The 11,507-nt window shown below is 44.8% G+C and overlaps 1 pseudogene; it reads left to right on the forward strand.

Moving 5' to 3' along the window:
• The first annotated feature begins 10,145 nt into the window (after window positions 1-10,145).
• Window positions 10,146-10,798, forward strand: LOC113926361 (annotated as a pseudogene).
• Window positions 10,799-11,507: the final 709 nt, after the last annotated feature.

Raw genomic sequence — 11,507 nt, forward strand, 5'->3', positions numbered from 1 at the left:
GGCAGGGCAAGTTTGGCTTGGGCTGAAAACCGCCAAGTGAGAGAAAGAAGAGAAAGGGCATCGCAGACAACAGGAGGCCAGTGGGGCAGAGAGCCGAATGGGGCAGGCATGCCAGGGGCAGCTGCAGAGGTGGAGGCCTCCATGCTGGTTCCGGCAGCCCAATTCGGTCAGGGCTGGTATTCAAGAGCAGTGCTAAGTAACTGCTGCATGTGAGCAGGGGGCTGACATGACTGCAACTGGGTTGTAACAGACCCATGGTTACTGGGAAGACTGGGTAGAGGTGGAGCCAGAGCAGACGGGAGGTAGAATGGGGGACTGTCTCGGGTCCAGGCTCATCTCTCAGGCCAGGGAGGCCTGACCACCTCCATTTCTTGAGGCTCTCAGTGAATTATGATACAAAGAAACACTAAGGATCCTAAAAATTTGATTATTTTAATGTTCTTTTTAATTTAATGTATTCAGCCTCAAAAACACAATGCAATCAAGGTGTGCTTTTTTATGCTTAGAAGAATTCTAGGACTTATTTCTAATTAATTCATAGGGCCCTACAGCTGTGTGATCTGTTAATAGATCACAAGTTTTTTTGGGTTTTGGGGGGGGTTTTTTTGAAGATTTTATTTATTTGACAGAGAGAGACACAGCAAGAGAGGGAACACAAGCAGGGGCAGTGGGAGAGGGAGAAGCAGACTCCCCGCCGAGTAGGGAGCCCGATGCGGGGCTCAATCCCAGGACCCTGGGATCACGACCTGAGCCGAAGGCAGACGCTTAACGACTGAGCCACCCGGGCGCCCGAGATCACAAGTTTTAAAACAATACGATGAAACCCTTCTCATCTAGCCACTGTATCTGTAGGAATGAATGTATAACCTTACTTGACAACACAAAAGGCTAAATTGGAGACTCTGTAAATGGCTCTCTGAGTTAGCTGTCAGGATGGAGCCTAGTCCAAGTGAGAGATGAGAGATGGAGAAGTTGGATGAGGCCAGGGGGGACCATGGGGATGGCAGTAAGTGAAATGACCCCAAAGAGTCCCCCCTCCCCACTTAAGAATGTGCGGATTGTTAAATGCCCAAGGGCTCTCAGCCAAGGAGATGAGTGGGAGCTGCAATCCAGCCAGAGCCTTACTTGCCGCTCATTGAGTCCTGGCACAGGACTGAGTCCACTAGAGGATGGGATGTCTTTTTCCAATTTATACGAAGCATAAATGCATGCCTGCAGTGACCCTCCCTGGGGCAGATGGTGAGGAAACTCCAGCTTGTGTCCCCGCCGTCCAGTCCCGTCCTCCTTCCCCTCTATACTACCCTCGTTGCCTCTATACCGCTCCCTGCCCCCCCCCCCCACCCCTCCACGGCTCAGATAAGCCAACTTTGCTCATCCTAGAATCTCAAGCTGAAAACAACTCAGATCCATATAGTGCAAACATTTTGTGACCTGGGGGCCTTCTCCCATATCTAGGAAATTTGTGAGATTGAGGTGATCCAGGGTAAACGCTTCGAAACAAATGCACAAAGTGAGTCAAGACACCAGCTCCCCAGGGGGTGCCATGCTTGTTGCCCTCAATCTAAAGGACATCTCCCAGCTGTGACTACTTGTCCCCTGGAATTATGCAGTGTGGCTCCCCTGATCCTCTCTGTTTGCCAGAGGCCAGAGCCATCGTTTATAGTCCCTGAAAGAAGGCACAGGAAGAAAGCAGAATCCCAGGTTGGGAAATGCCTGGGCCCAGGCAGTATTCTAGTTTGGCATTTATATGGCTTTGTGCCACCTTTCCACAGCTGCAAACCTTGGGGCAAACCACCTCGCATTATCTGAGGGAGGAAAAGGAGAGGCAAGCCCTGGGGTTAGGGCAGTGTTTGGAGCACCTAGCACACCTTCCCTTCTTATTCACTCACTTCCCTATCTAAGAATAGGGCATCAATCTAGAAAAGGGAAAACCTCAGGCAGAAATGGCTGTATTTAAATCAACAAACCAAGCCACTTCTAAGCTGCTCTGAGTTTTATAGCTATGATTATTAAACATGTATTGTGTCTATCCTGGGCCCCACATAGGGGCACATAGATACGGCAGAGAAGCAAGTTCCTAACCCAACATTTGTTCTCTTTACCCTTCGTAGCCGAAACATTTTTAACTGGGCACATGACCACCTGTTTTTTCTGTAAAAAAAAAAAAAACTCTACCTTTCCCAGATCCCCTGGAGATAGATGTGTGGGGTGCTTAAAGGGAGCTGTGTGGCTGGCTCAGTTCCTATCTGCCTTCAGACTTGGTTGATGAGAGAGAAAAACCTCTATCTTGTTCAAAGTACTGATGTTTTTTTGCTTTGTTTGGTTTTTTTTTTTAAAAAGTGCATATAATTTCTCATATAATTCTCACAACACTTCGAGAGTCCAGTAAACCACACAAACCTCGATTTCATCCTGTAGAAAACACAGAAAAATAACAGTACCTAATTCACTGGGCTTTGGAGGGTTAAATAATCCTTGCAAAGCTCTGAGGACAGTGCCTGGAACAAGGGAAGGGTCTGATTTTATTATTTTACTAAGCCCCTTATGTCCCTCTAGCTGGGTTATCAACTCCTTAAGGACAAAAAGTCCCCACCTTCAAGTTTCTCTTCTATCTTCCACCATACTCAGAACAATCCTGGACCCACCGTGGGCTCGTAGCACTTAATTGTCAAAAGAACTCTGTAGCTGAACACAAACATCCGAGTAAAATTATTCACGTGCATTTTCAAATTAATTGTCTCTTTCAATGCAGAGAACTGATGTAGCTTAAGGAACAATACCTTTATGTGGCTAGCTAGTCATTTTAAAATAAAGAAAGGACTCTTTACTACGACTACGTCTTCTTTTTTTCTAATTTGCTTAGAAGGTGTAGGAAATTTTTCTTAAAAGGTCAGGTCGACCTATTATGGTAATATAAATTGTAGGCTATATTCAGAGGGTTACCACTCTGAGAAACTGATTTCCCAGCTTCCTCTCTAGGTAAGACTTCATCATCCTTGCAGGCTACAGGGGTATCACATGAGCATGAGGTTCGTAACTGGAGAGAGTTGCCTTGAATATGTTTAACGCTTGAACCCATCACAGTAAGTCTCAGTCTGTACTAGGTTAGCGTGGCACTTGTTTATAAACAACATGAATATTAGCACCGATTCTGTGAGATTGGTTTCCCACTGACCTCAACAGAAACAATGCAAATATTCACCCTTTTTTAAAGCATAGTAAAACGCCTGTGGTTTTTGAAGCCAGACCAAAAACACATGTAGAAAAGCCCATGGATTATTTTAAGTGAACTTATTTTTTTTTAATCTCATTAACTTTGCACCATATGCTGTTTATTTTGTATATCCTGCATAGGCTGAAAAGTGAAAATAGAGCAGGCCACTTTGCTTCATTTGGGGCACATCATTACCAGGATGACATACACAAACTGGGAAGTTCAGAGAAAAACAAAGACAATTAAGAGGACTTTTTAAGATGACTTAAAAGATTTTTAAAGCTCTATGTGTTCCTTAACTAAGCAACCCAGGAGGCAAGCAGGAAAACTGCTTCCCAGCACATGAAAAGAGTGTTACCTCTGGCAGCTTCCTAATCTGGAGAAAGAAGGTGGACTCACATCCCAGTTCCACATTTATGGGCTGTGCAAGTTTTGGCAATTAACTTTTTGGTTAGCAGAATATACATGAAACACTAAATATCTATCTTACATGTTTTTATTTTTGGGAGTGGGGGGTTGGGTAAGAGTTAAATGAGAGTGTATATATATGTAAAGTATTTGACATATTGCCTGGAATTAAAGAGGTAAGTAGGGTGTGTGTTTGTGTGTGTGTTTAATTTCTAAATAAAATAGGTATCTGTCATGTGATTTTAGGAAAAACCAGGTGTAGTCCACTCAATCCCAAACATTTCTTCTGCTACTTAACATTTCTCCATTAAATATTTACGGATTTATTCCTTTCTTTAAAGGTTCTGAGCCCTATCAAAATATAAATACGCTTCTACCGGGTAATACCTGAAGCTTGTATCGGTCGTTCACACCATATTATGAATATATTGTGGATCCATTCCTGAAGGCCTGCTTTGATGCAGAAGAAGGGGAGGGGAGAGAGAGGTGAACAGGACAAGAGAGAGGATGAGCTGATGCAGGACCAAGGGCAGTGAATGGGAAGCCTGCGAGGTTGGGGATAAACTCAATAAACACAACACCCCCTCATACACAGCCCCACCTAGTCACAAGCTGAACATATGGAAAGGAAAACACACCTACACATTGAAAAGGTTTTCTCTCCATCCTGACAGTTCAGGCTTCTGGGTCCTCGACCCATTTCCTACAGGCTGGAATCCCAGGATTTGTCATCACTAGCCCTGTTACATTTGATCCTTGGTAGATGAAACTAGGCAGGGACTAGGTGAGGGAGAGGGAGGGGTATGCAGGCTGGGGGTGCTTTTCCAGCCCAGTCATTCCATGATTCTGTGGCTAGATAAGGTGGTGAGAAGCATTTTTACTTTGGAGGTGATAATGAAGCACAGAGAAGCTCTCCACTCCCGAAGAATGCTGGTACTGAGGCAGGCGGGAGGGGAGACGTGAAGGGGGCTGCTGGCCTCCAGAACCCCCACCCTGCCTGTGGGGCTCTGTGGGACTCTTTGGTTGCAATGACAGGGAATGGGGGGTGCACCGGGTTGAGAATGTGCCTCATCCAGGGTGGTTGCAGTGAAGAAGGGGACAAAGAAGAAAGAAACTGGGGTGGAAGAAAAAGAGGGAGGAGCACAATAGGGAGACTTCCAGAGACAGCCAGACACACTGTTACTAGAGACCTCACTTGGTCTGGAAAAAAACAATGTTGCAAATTGTAATTTATCCTTTAACACACTGATCCTTAACTAGGCTAGACGTGAGATAAGTCACGGAAGTCAGAAAAATTTTAGGTTCAAGGTTAAAACTTTAGAATGACCTTCCTTGCTGACCTTTCATGGATGAACTCGCTGGACAGTTGATCTGCCTACCTCCATTTTATTTCATAATTCCTGCCACATTCTGTTTTTTTTTTAACGTCACCTGGCCACTGGAAAAGGCCACCTATGATTTCTAATGACCTTTTTTCTTCTAGGAAATCCCATGAGTTTTTTCTTGGCTTTCCTCTGCCTCAGTCTTTTGGAAATACATATTGAAATCTGAAGCGGGGTGTCCTGTGATTGTCATTCTACACCCATTTATTGGTGCCAGGGTGAGAGGTCTATTTAGATTACCTAAGCTCTTCTAATTACCAAGCAGTAACAAAAAAGCCTCAGGGGTGTGGGTGGGATCGGAGGTTCACGGACACAAGATGGAGTCTTTGACCCCAAAGTAGCACATTCGGGCAGAGACTCCAACTTCCTTCTCTACAAAAGGAGGCAAGGGAACCAGTGGGTGGCTACTCTGATGGCTCTTCAAATCTCAAAATTAGCTTTCTCTTCCTCTGACTTCCCTAAGACCATTCTAGTCCGAAGCTTCTCCATGCTCTTTCTCCTTCACCAGGTCCCCGTCCTCCTAGCCACCAGCCCCCGACCCCTGAGGGTGCTCCTGTTCCTCAGCAGCACCCACTCCCTGTGGCCAGCCAGCTCATCATGGTGACCCTGGAGACAGCCCTGCCTGGTCACAATGGCGTCCTCTCTGCCCTGACCCACGTTTGCTGGTTCCCCTCACTGTGCCTTTGTGCAGCCATTCCTTGAACATCCAGCCACTTCCTCCGGAGTCTGGCCCCCTCCATGTCTCATCCCTGGCCCCACCGGGCTCTTTCTCATTCCTCTCTGCCTTTGCATTTGCTACTTTCTGTGCTCTTTCCCACTGCTTCGTCAAAAGCTACTGTCTTAAAATTCAGTTCAATGTCACTCCCTTTGTAAAGCCTTCCTGGCCCCAGTTTTAACATACACAGGGGAATAATCACCTCTTGAGCTATGAAACCAATTCGTGGACATCACTCCTTCAGCCCTTAGTATGTTGTAAATGTGTGTGAAGGTTCATGTCTCCACCTCTAGATTGAGTGCTCCAGGAGGGCACCCCACAGTTCCGTATATCCAGGGCCCAACATAGGTCCTCGTCCTCCATTAGCATTAGTCAAATGAATGAATCACCTCTGCAGCCAGAGTGATGACAGGGTAACGTCCCCGTCCCCTGAAGATGGATCCATTAGAGCTCCTCTGATGCTTCCTGAACAACCACAAACTCCCTCTGCATGAAAATGTGTCCTTAGTAATCAATCCATTATTCCAAGGAAATCAAGCAGAATCCTTCTTATGTCAGGACATGGGCCACGATTTCAGAAGATCACCTGATAGAACCAACCATATTATTGCAAAGCAAGCACCAGCCACTCTGTTCATCCGAATGCACCTCGTGGTGGTTGGTACAGAAATGAGGAATGAGTGAGACAGCCTCCCTCCTGCAACAGGCACTGCATTAACATTCTGCTCTTGGAGGTAGAGAACAGCCCCCAGCATGACCTCCTCAGGATCCCTACTTAACAAATGGGGAATTTTGCCTTTAGACGCGATAAAAGTTCTCCACTCCGTGTAATGAGACTCAAAGCCTTAGCGCCAGCGATCATGGATGCTTCAGTGATTTTCAGCTATCAGTGTGGGGGAAGATTCTAGAACGACATGGGGGAAATAAGATTTTTGTGGAGAGGAACATCCATATAACTAAACTAGCGTGAGAAAAGACTTTGTGACCACCCTACAGACTTACAATTCTTTTTAAGATGTTATAACTAAAATACACTGTTGCCAAATCTTTCTCACTACACTTTCAAAGAGCTTGAGATTATTAAAATTATTAGATACAGTTATTCACTATTTCTTTGTACTCCCCCCCAAAATTAGCACAACTGATCTAAAACTAGGCTAATCACGTCTGAGTTGAGATGTGTTTTCCAGATACTTTGGTTTAGCTTCTCATTTTTTTTTTTTCATTCAAGAGCAAGATGCTAACTCTTAGATGGCCTGCAATCTTGGCATTGCGTTATTCTGTCAGGATCCGATTTAATGTCTTTGTTTTGAACAGTTTTAAATTTACAAATTTTGGAATATACGTATATATATTCCATTTTCTCAGAAATGTGTTCATTTGGTTTCTGGCAGCCTCCATATGAAACTTCCACAGTGAAAGTAGCTTAAAGTTGAGCAGCAGGCGCCTCGGAGGGAATGGGAACAATCTCTCCAGCCAGGCAAGAGCTCCAGCACACCCAGGACTGTGTTGTCATCCGTTCTAGCTGTGAGCACCAAGAACGTCCTCGACGTTCATAAGAACACTTCATGCTTCTCCAGTGGTTAACTCAAAGCCATTTTTAATGATCTGAGTACACATGGAAAAGATGTATCCTTCTATATCAACACTTACGGAAAACCAGATTTACTGAAAATAGCCTGAGCCACTCCTCCACAGACTTGAGGCACTCTGGCTGGGCGCTCGTGCTTGTGTTTCATGCAAGTCTTTAAAAATTCTTTCCGTGGCATGCTATGTGTCGAGTCGTAGGCGATATTTGTGAGGCGGCGGCTAGCGGGTGGCAGGTGGGCAGGGAGTGGGCAGGGAGATGTTCAGTCAAGGCCAGGAGGTCAGCCCCTTGTTGTGGGGCGGGGTACCCAGCACAGGTCAGTACACAGAAGCTGGAGGGTGCCCAGGAGCCAGGATGTCAGTCAGGATTCTAAATTCTTCATCTTACCTCCACCAGCCAGTTTAATTCATTATATCCAGAATGCTTCAGGTTTTGGAGTACATAACCAAGCCTATACAACTAAACACAAACTATTTGGGCCTATGGTGTTTAAAGGAAAAAAAGGAGAAGGACAAAGGATCATTCCAAATAACGAAGCATTCCTTAGTGGGGGCTTCTCTAAAAGTACAATTCACGCTTCATTGGTCATCAAAATTACAACCTTCCCACCAGCTTGGTAACAATCTACAAGTCTGACAATGTGCTCTGCTGGTGAGACTGGGCAGGAACAGGCGTTTTCATATATTGCTAGGGTTAGTGAAAAATGGAAGTTCTTTTGGAAATATTTGATAATATAATGAACAAAATCATCCATGAACTTACCCTTTGACCAGCCACCATACTTCTAAGCATCTATGCTTGGTGAAAGTACAGATGCCATCCACCCGGGATCATGCCTTGTGACGTTGTTTGTAAGAGCGAACGATTAGAACCAACCCAAGCGTTCAGCAGGAATAGGGCCTTTGTTCAAAATAACTCGGTACTTCCATACAGCAGAGTACCATGCAGCCATAAAAGAAAACAAAGATTTCCACCTTTTGGTGGAAATATTGTCGAGTTTAAAAAAACAAAACAGAAAAACCCAAGATGTATATAGTTATGTGCTCTCTTTTGTATAACAGGCAGGGGGGAGTAAGAATATGTTGTTTATATCTTTGAAAAGAAACACTGAAAGGGTAACTGTTTCTCTATAGGGGGTGGTTATCTGTAGGGGGCGGAGGAGGGCAGAACGCAGAGGACAGTGGAAGCAAGACTTCCTTGTGTATACCTTTCCATATAGTTTTGATTTTTGATTCAAAAGTGTATGTTCAAAAATGAATACAACCAAAGCTGAAAAAATTCCATTCATCTCCCCCAGCAGGTGTAGCTCCCGCGGGCTCAAGGACCAATCATCAGCTAATTGGGGTGGGGCGGGGTGGAGGTGATAAATTTCAAGAGCTATGGCCAGAGGCTTTAGATGGAACAGCAATCTTCCTTTGCGGCTGTCCTCCAGGTCTCTCCTGGGCCTTGTAGCTGAGATCAGTTGGCATGTTTCCCACCACACGCTTGTCTTGTTTTCCTGGGATTGGGTCTCAGCCATTGAATCCTGCCTATTGTCCTATCCTTCTGAGTTGGGGGCTCCACTTTGCTCCCATCACTAAAGCAGTTCTTTTTTTTTTTTTTTTTAAGATTTATTTATTTATTTGAGAGAGCGAGAAGGAGAGAGAGAGAGAGTAGAGACGGGGGAGGGTCAGAGGGAGAAGCAGGCTCCTCGCTGAGCAAGGAGCCCGATGCGGGACTCGATCCCGGGACGCCGGGACCATGACCTGAGCCGAAGGCAGTCGCTTAACCAACTGAGCCACCCAGGCACCCCCCTAAAGCAGTTCTATCCTTCCACCCTCCCTTAGCACTGGAGTCTGGTCTCTCAACTCTTGGCTGACTGCCGTGGCCTTGGGACCCACTGACAACTGTATCTGATGCTGCCTGCCTGTCTGGATTGTCAAATAGGACTTTCCTTCTCATTGAACAGCCCCTGACACCTGACACCCACCACCTCCCGGAAATACTAGAGAAACTATAAAAATCTAAATTCTAAAGTTTCTAGCTAGTCCACATTTTAGGAAAGGCCTGTGGCCACCGGCCATGTTCTCTGGAGCCTGGGTGAAGCCCAAACTGCTGCACCTCTCCTAATTTTCCAGGCTGAATTTGGTTCTGTCGCTTCTGCCCAAGTCAGCAGATGGGTCACATTCCCGGGCAGGACACTGCCAGGCTGTTCTAGTCCAGTGTAGTGAGGCCTTCCATGAATACCTAAACCACCACATAGGAGCCACTTCCTTCCTTCTCCCAGCTCAGGACTACCAATAATTTGGAATGGGAAATGCTCGATTTACAAAGAAACATTATTTATAGTTGGTTAGACTTTATTAGGTTCCATTCTTTTTTCCATTTCTTTCCTTCTTTCTTCTTTCCTTTTATGAGAAAAACTAAAAAAAAAAAAAATTCTAAGGTCTTAAAGTTATAACATTTGCAAAAGAGATGTTTACATTCCATTGAAAGTCCATTTGGAGAAATAGTCTTACACATTGTTACACTGGCAATCTTTTGTTCTATACAGAATTTAATTTTTATTTTAAGATTTTATTTTTTTTAAGATTTTGTTTATTTATTTGTCAGAGAGAGAGCACAAGCAGGGGGAGCAGCAGGCAGAGGGAGAAGCAGGCTCCCTGCTGAGACTGAATCCCAGGACCCTGGCATCATGACCTGAGCCAAAGGCAGACGCTTAACCAACTGAGCCACCCAGTGGTCCCTAAAGATTTTATTTTTAAAATAATCTGTACACCCAATGCAGGGCTCGAACCCACAACCCTGAGATTAAGAGTTGCATGCTCCTCTTTTCCGGTTACTGCGGCACAAAGAACCATGAGCAGCAAAGTCTCCGGCGACACCTGTACCAGGCGGTGCGGGAAGTCCTGCCCGGGAACCAGCACAAGCGCCGCAAGTTTTTGGAGACGGTGGAGCTGCAAATTAGCCTGAAGAACTATGACCCTCAGAAGGACAAACGCTTCTCAGGCACCGTCAGGCTTAAGTCCACTCCCTGCCCCAAGTTCTCCATATGTGTTTTGGGGGATCAACAGCACTGTGATAAGGCCAAGGCAGTGGATATTCCCCACATGGACATTGAGGTGCTGAAGAAACTCAACAAGAATAAGAAATTAGTCAAGAAGCTGGCCAAGAAGTATGATGCCCTTTTGGCTTCAGAATCTCTGATCAAGCCGATCCCAAGAATCCTGGGCCCAGGCCCGAATAAGGCTGGCAATTTCCCTTCCTTGCTGACCCACAATGAGAACATGGTGGCCAAAGTGGATGAAGTGAAGTCCACCATCAAATTCCAGAAGAAGAAGGTGCTGTGGCTGGCAGTGGCTGTTGGCCATGTGAAGATGACAGATGACGAGCTTGTGTACAACATCCACTTAGCGGTCAGTTTCCTGGTGTCCTTGCTCAAGAAGAATTGGCAGAACGTCTGGGCTTTATACATCAAGAGTACCATGGGCAAGCCCCAGTGCCTGTACTAAGGCACAGTTCAATAAATCCTAGTGCTTAAAAAAAAAAAAAAAAAAAAAAGAGTCGCATGCTCTATCAACTGAGACAGCCAGGCACCTCCAGAATTTGTTTTTGAATAAAATTTATTGTAAAGATTTTCTGAAGGAAGCAGGGGCCATGAGGGAAATATTCAGATAATATACTAGGTGATCTTTTTATGTGACATTTGTGGGGAATAATTTAGATTTTTTAAAACCCTCAAATTAAAAATATTTCAATACATCCATACTGGCAAATCATTTAGACAAAAACATTATTGGAGCCTAAATAATTTAGAATTAATAATCATTTGAATAGGTATAAAACTAAAAGTAAATGTATTCATCGAAAAAGAGAATCAAAAATCATCAGGCACAGACACCCCCACACCCCCCACCAGTCTCCCTCAAACATACGTACACACTCTCACACCCCAAGACACACCCCACATTCCAGATATACCCAGAAACAAACATACACAAATATCATTAGGAAACTGAAACCACAGACATTTCAAAAGTTACCAGTCCAACAATCTCAAGGATACCTGAACTTAATAGTAACTAGTACATACAAGGATTGAAGAGCTGAAATGGGAGTGGAAAATAGCTTCCTATTCAGAAGCATAAAGCAACTAACATTTGTTTATTATAGAACACAGGGCCTTCCCCGATACCATTTGTTGTTCCATTTATTTCATTT

The sequence above is a fragment of the Zalophus californianus genome, chromosome 7 (assembly GCF_009762305.2).
Source record: "Zalophus californianus isolate mZalCal1 chromosome 7, mZalCal1.pri.v2, whole genome shotgun sequence".
NCBI classification, from domain to species: domain Eukaryota; kingdom Metazoa; phylum Chordata; class Mammalia; order Carnivora; family Otariidae; genus Zalophus; species Zalophus californianus.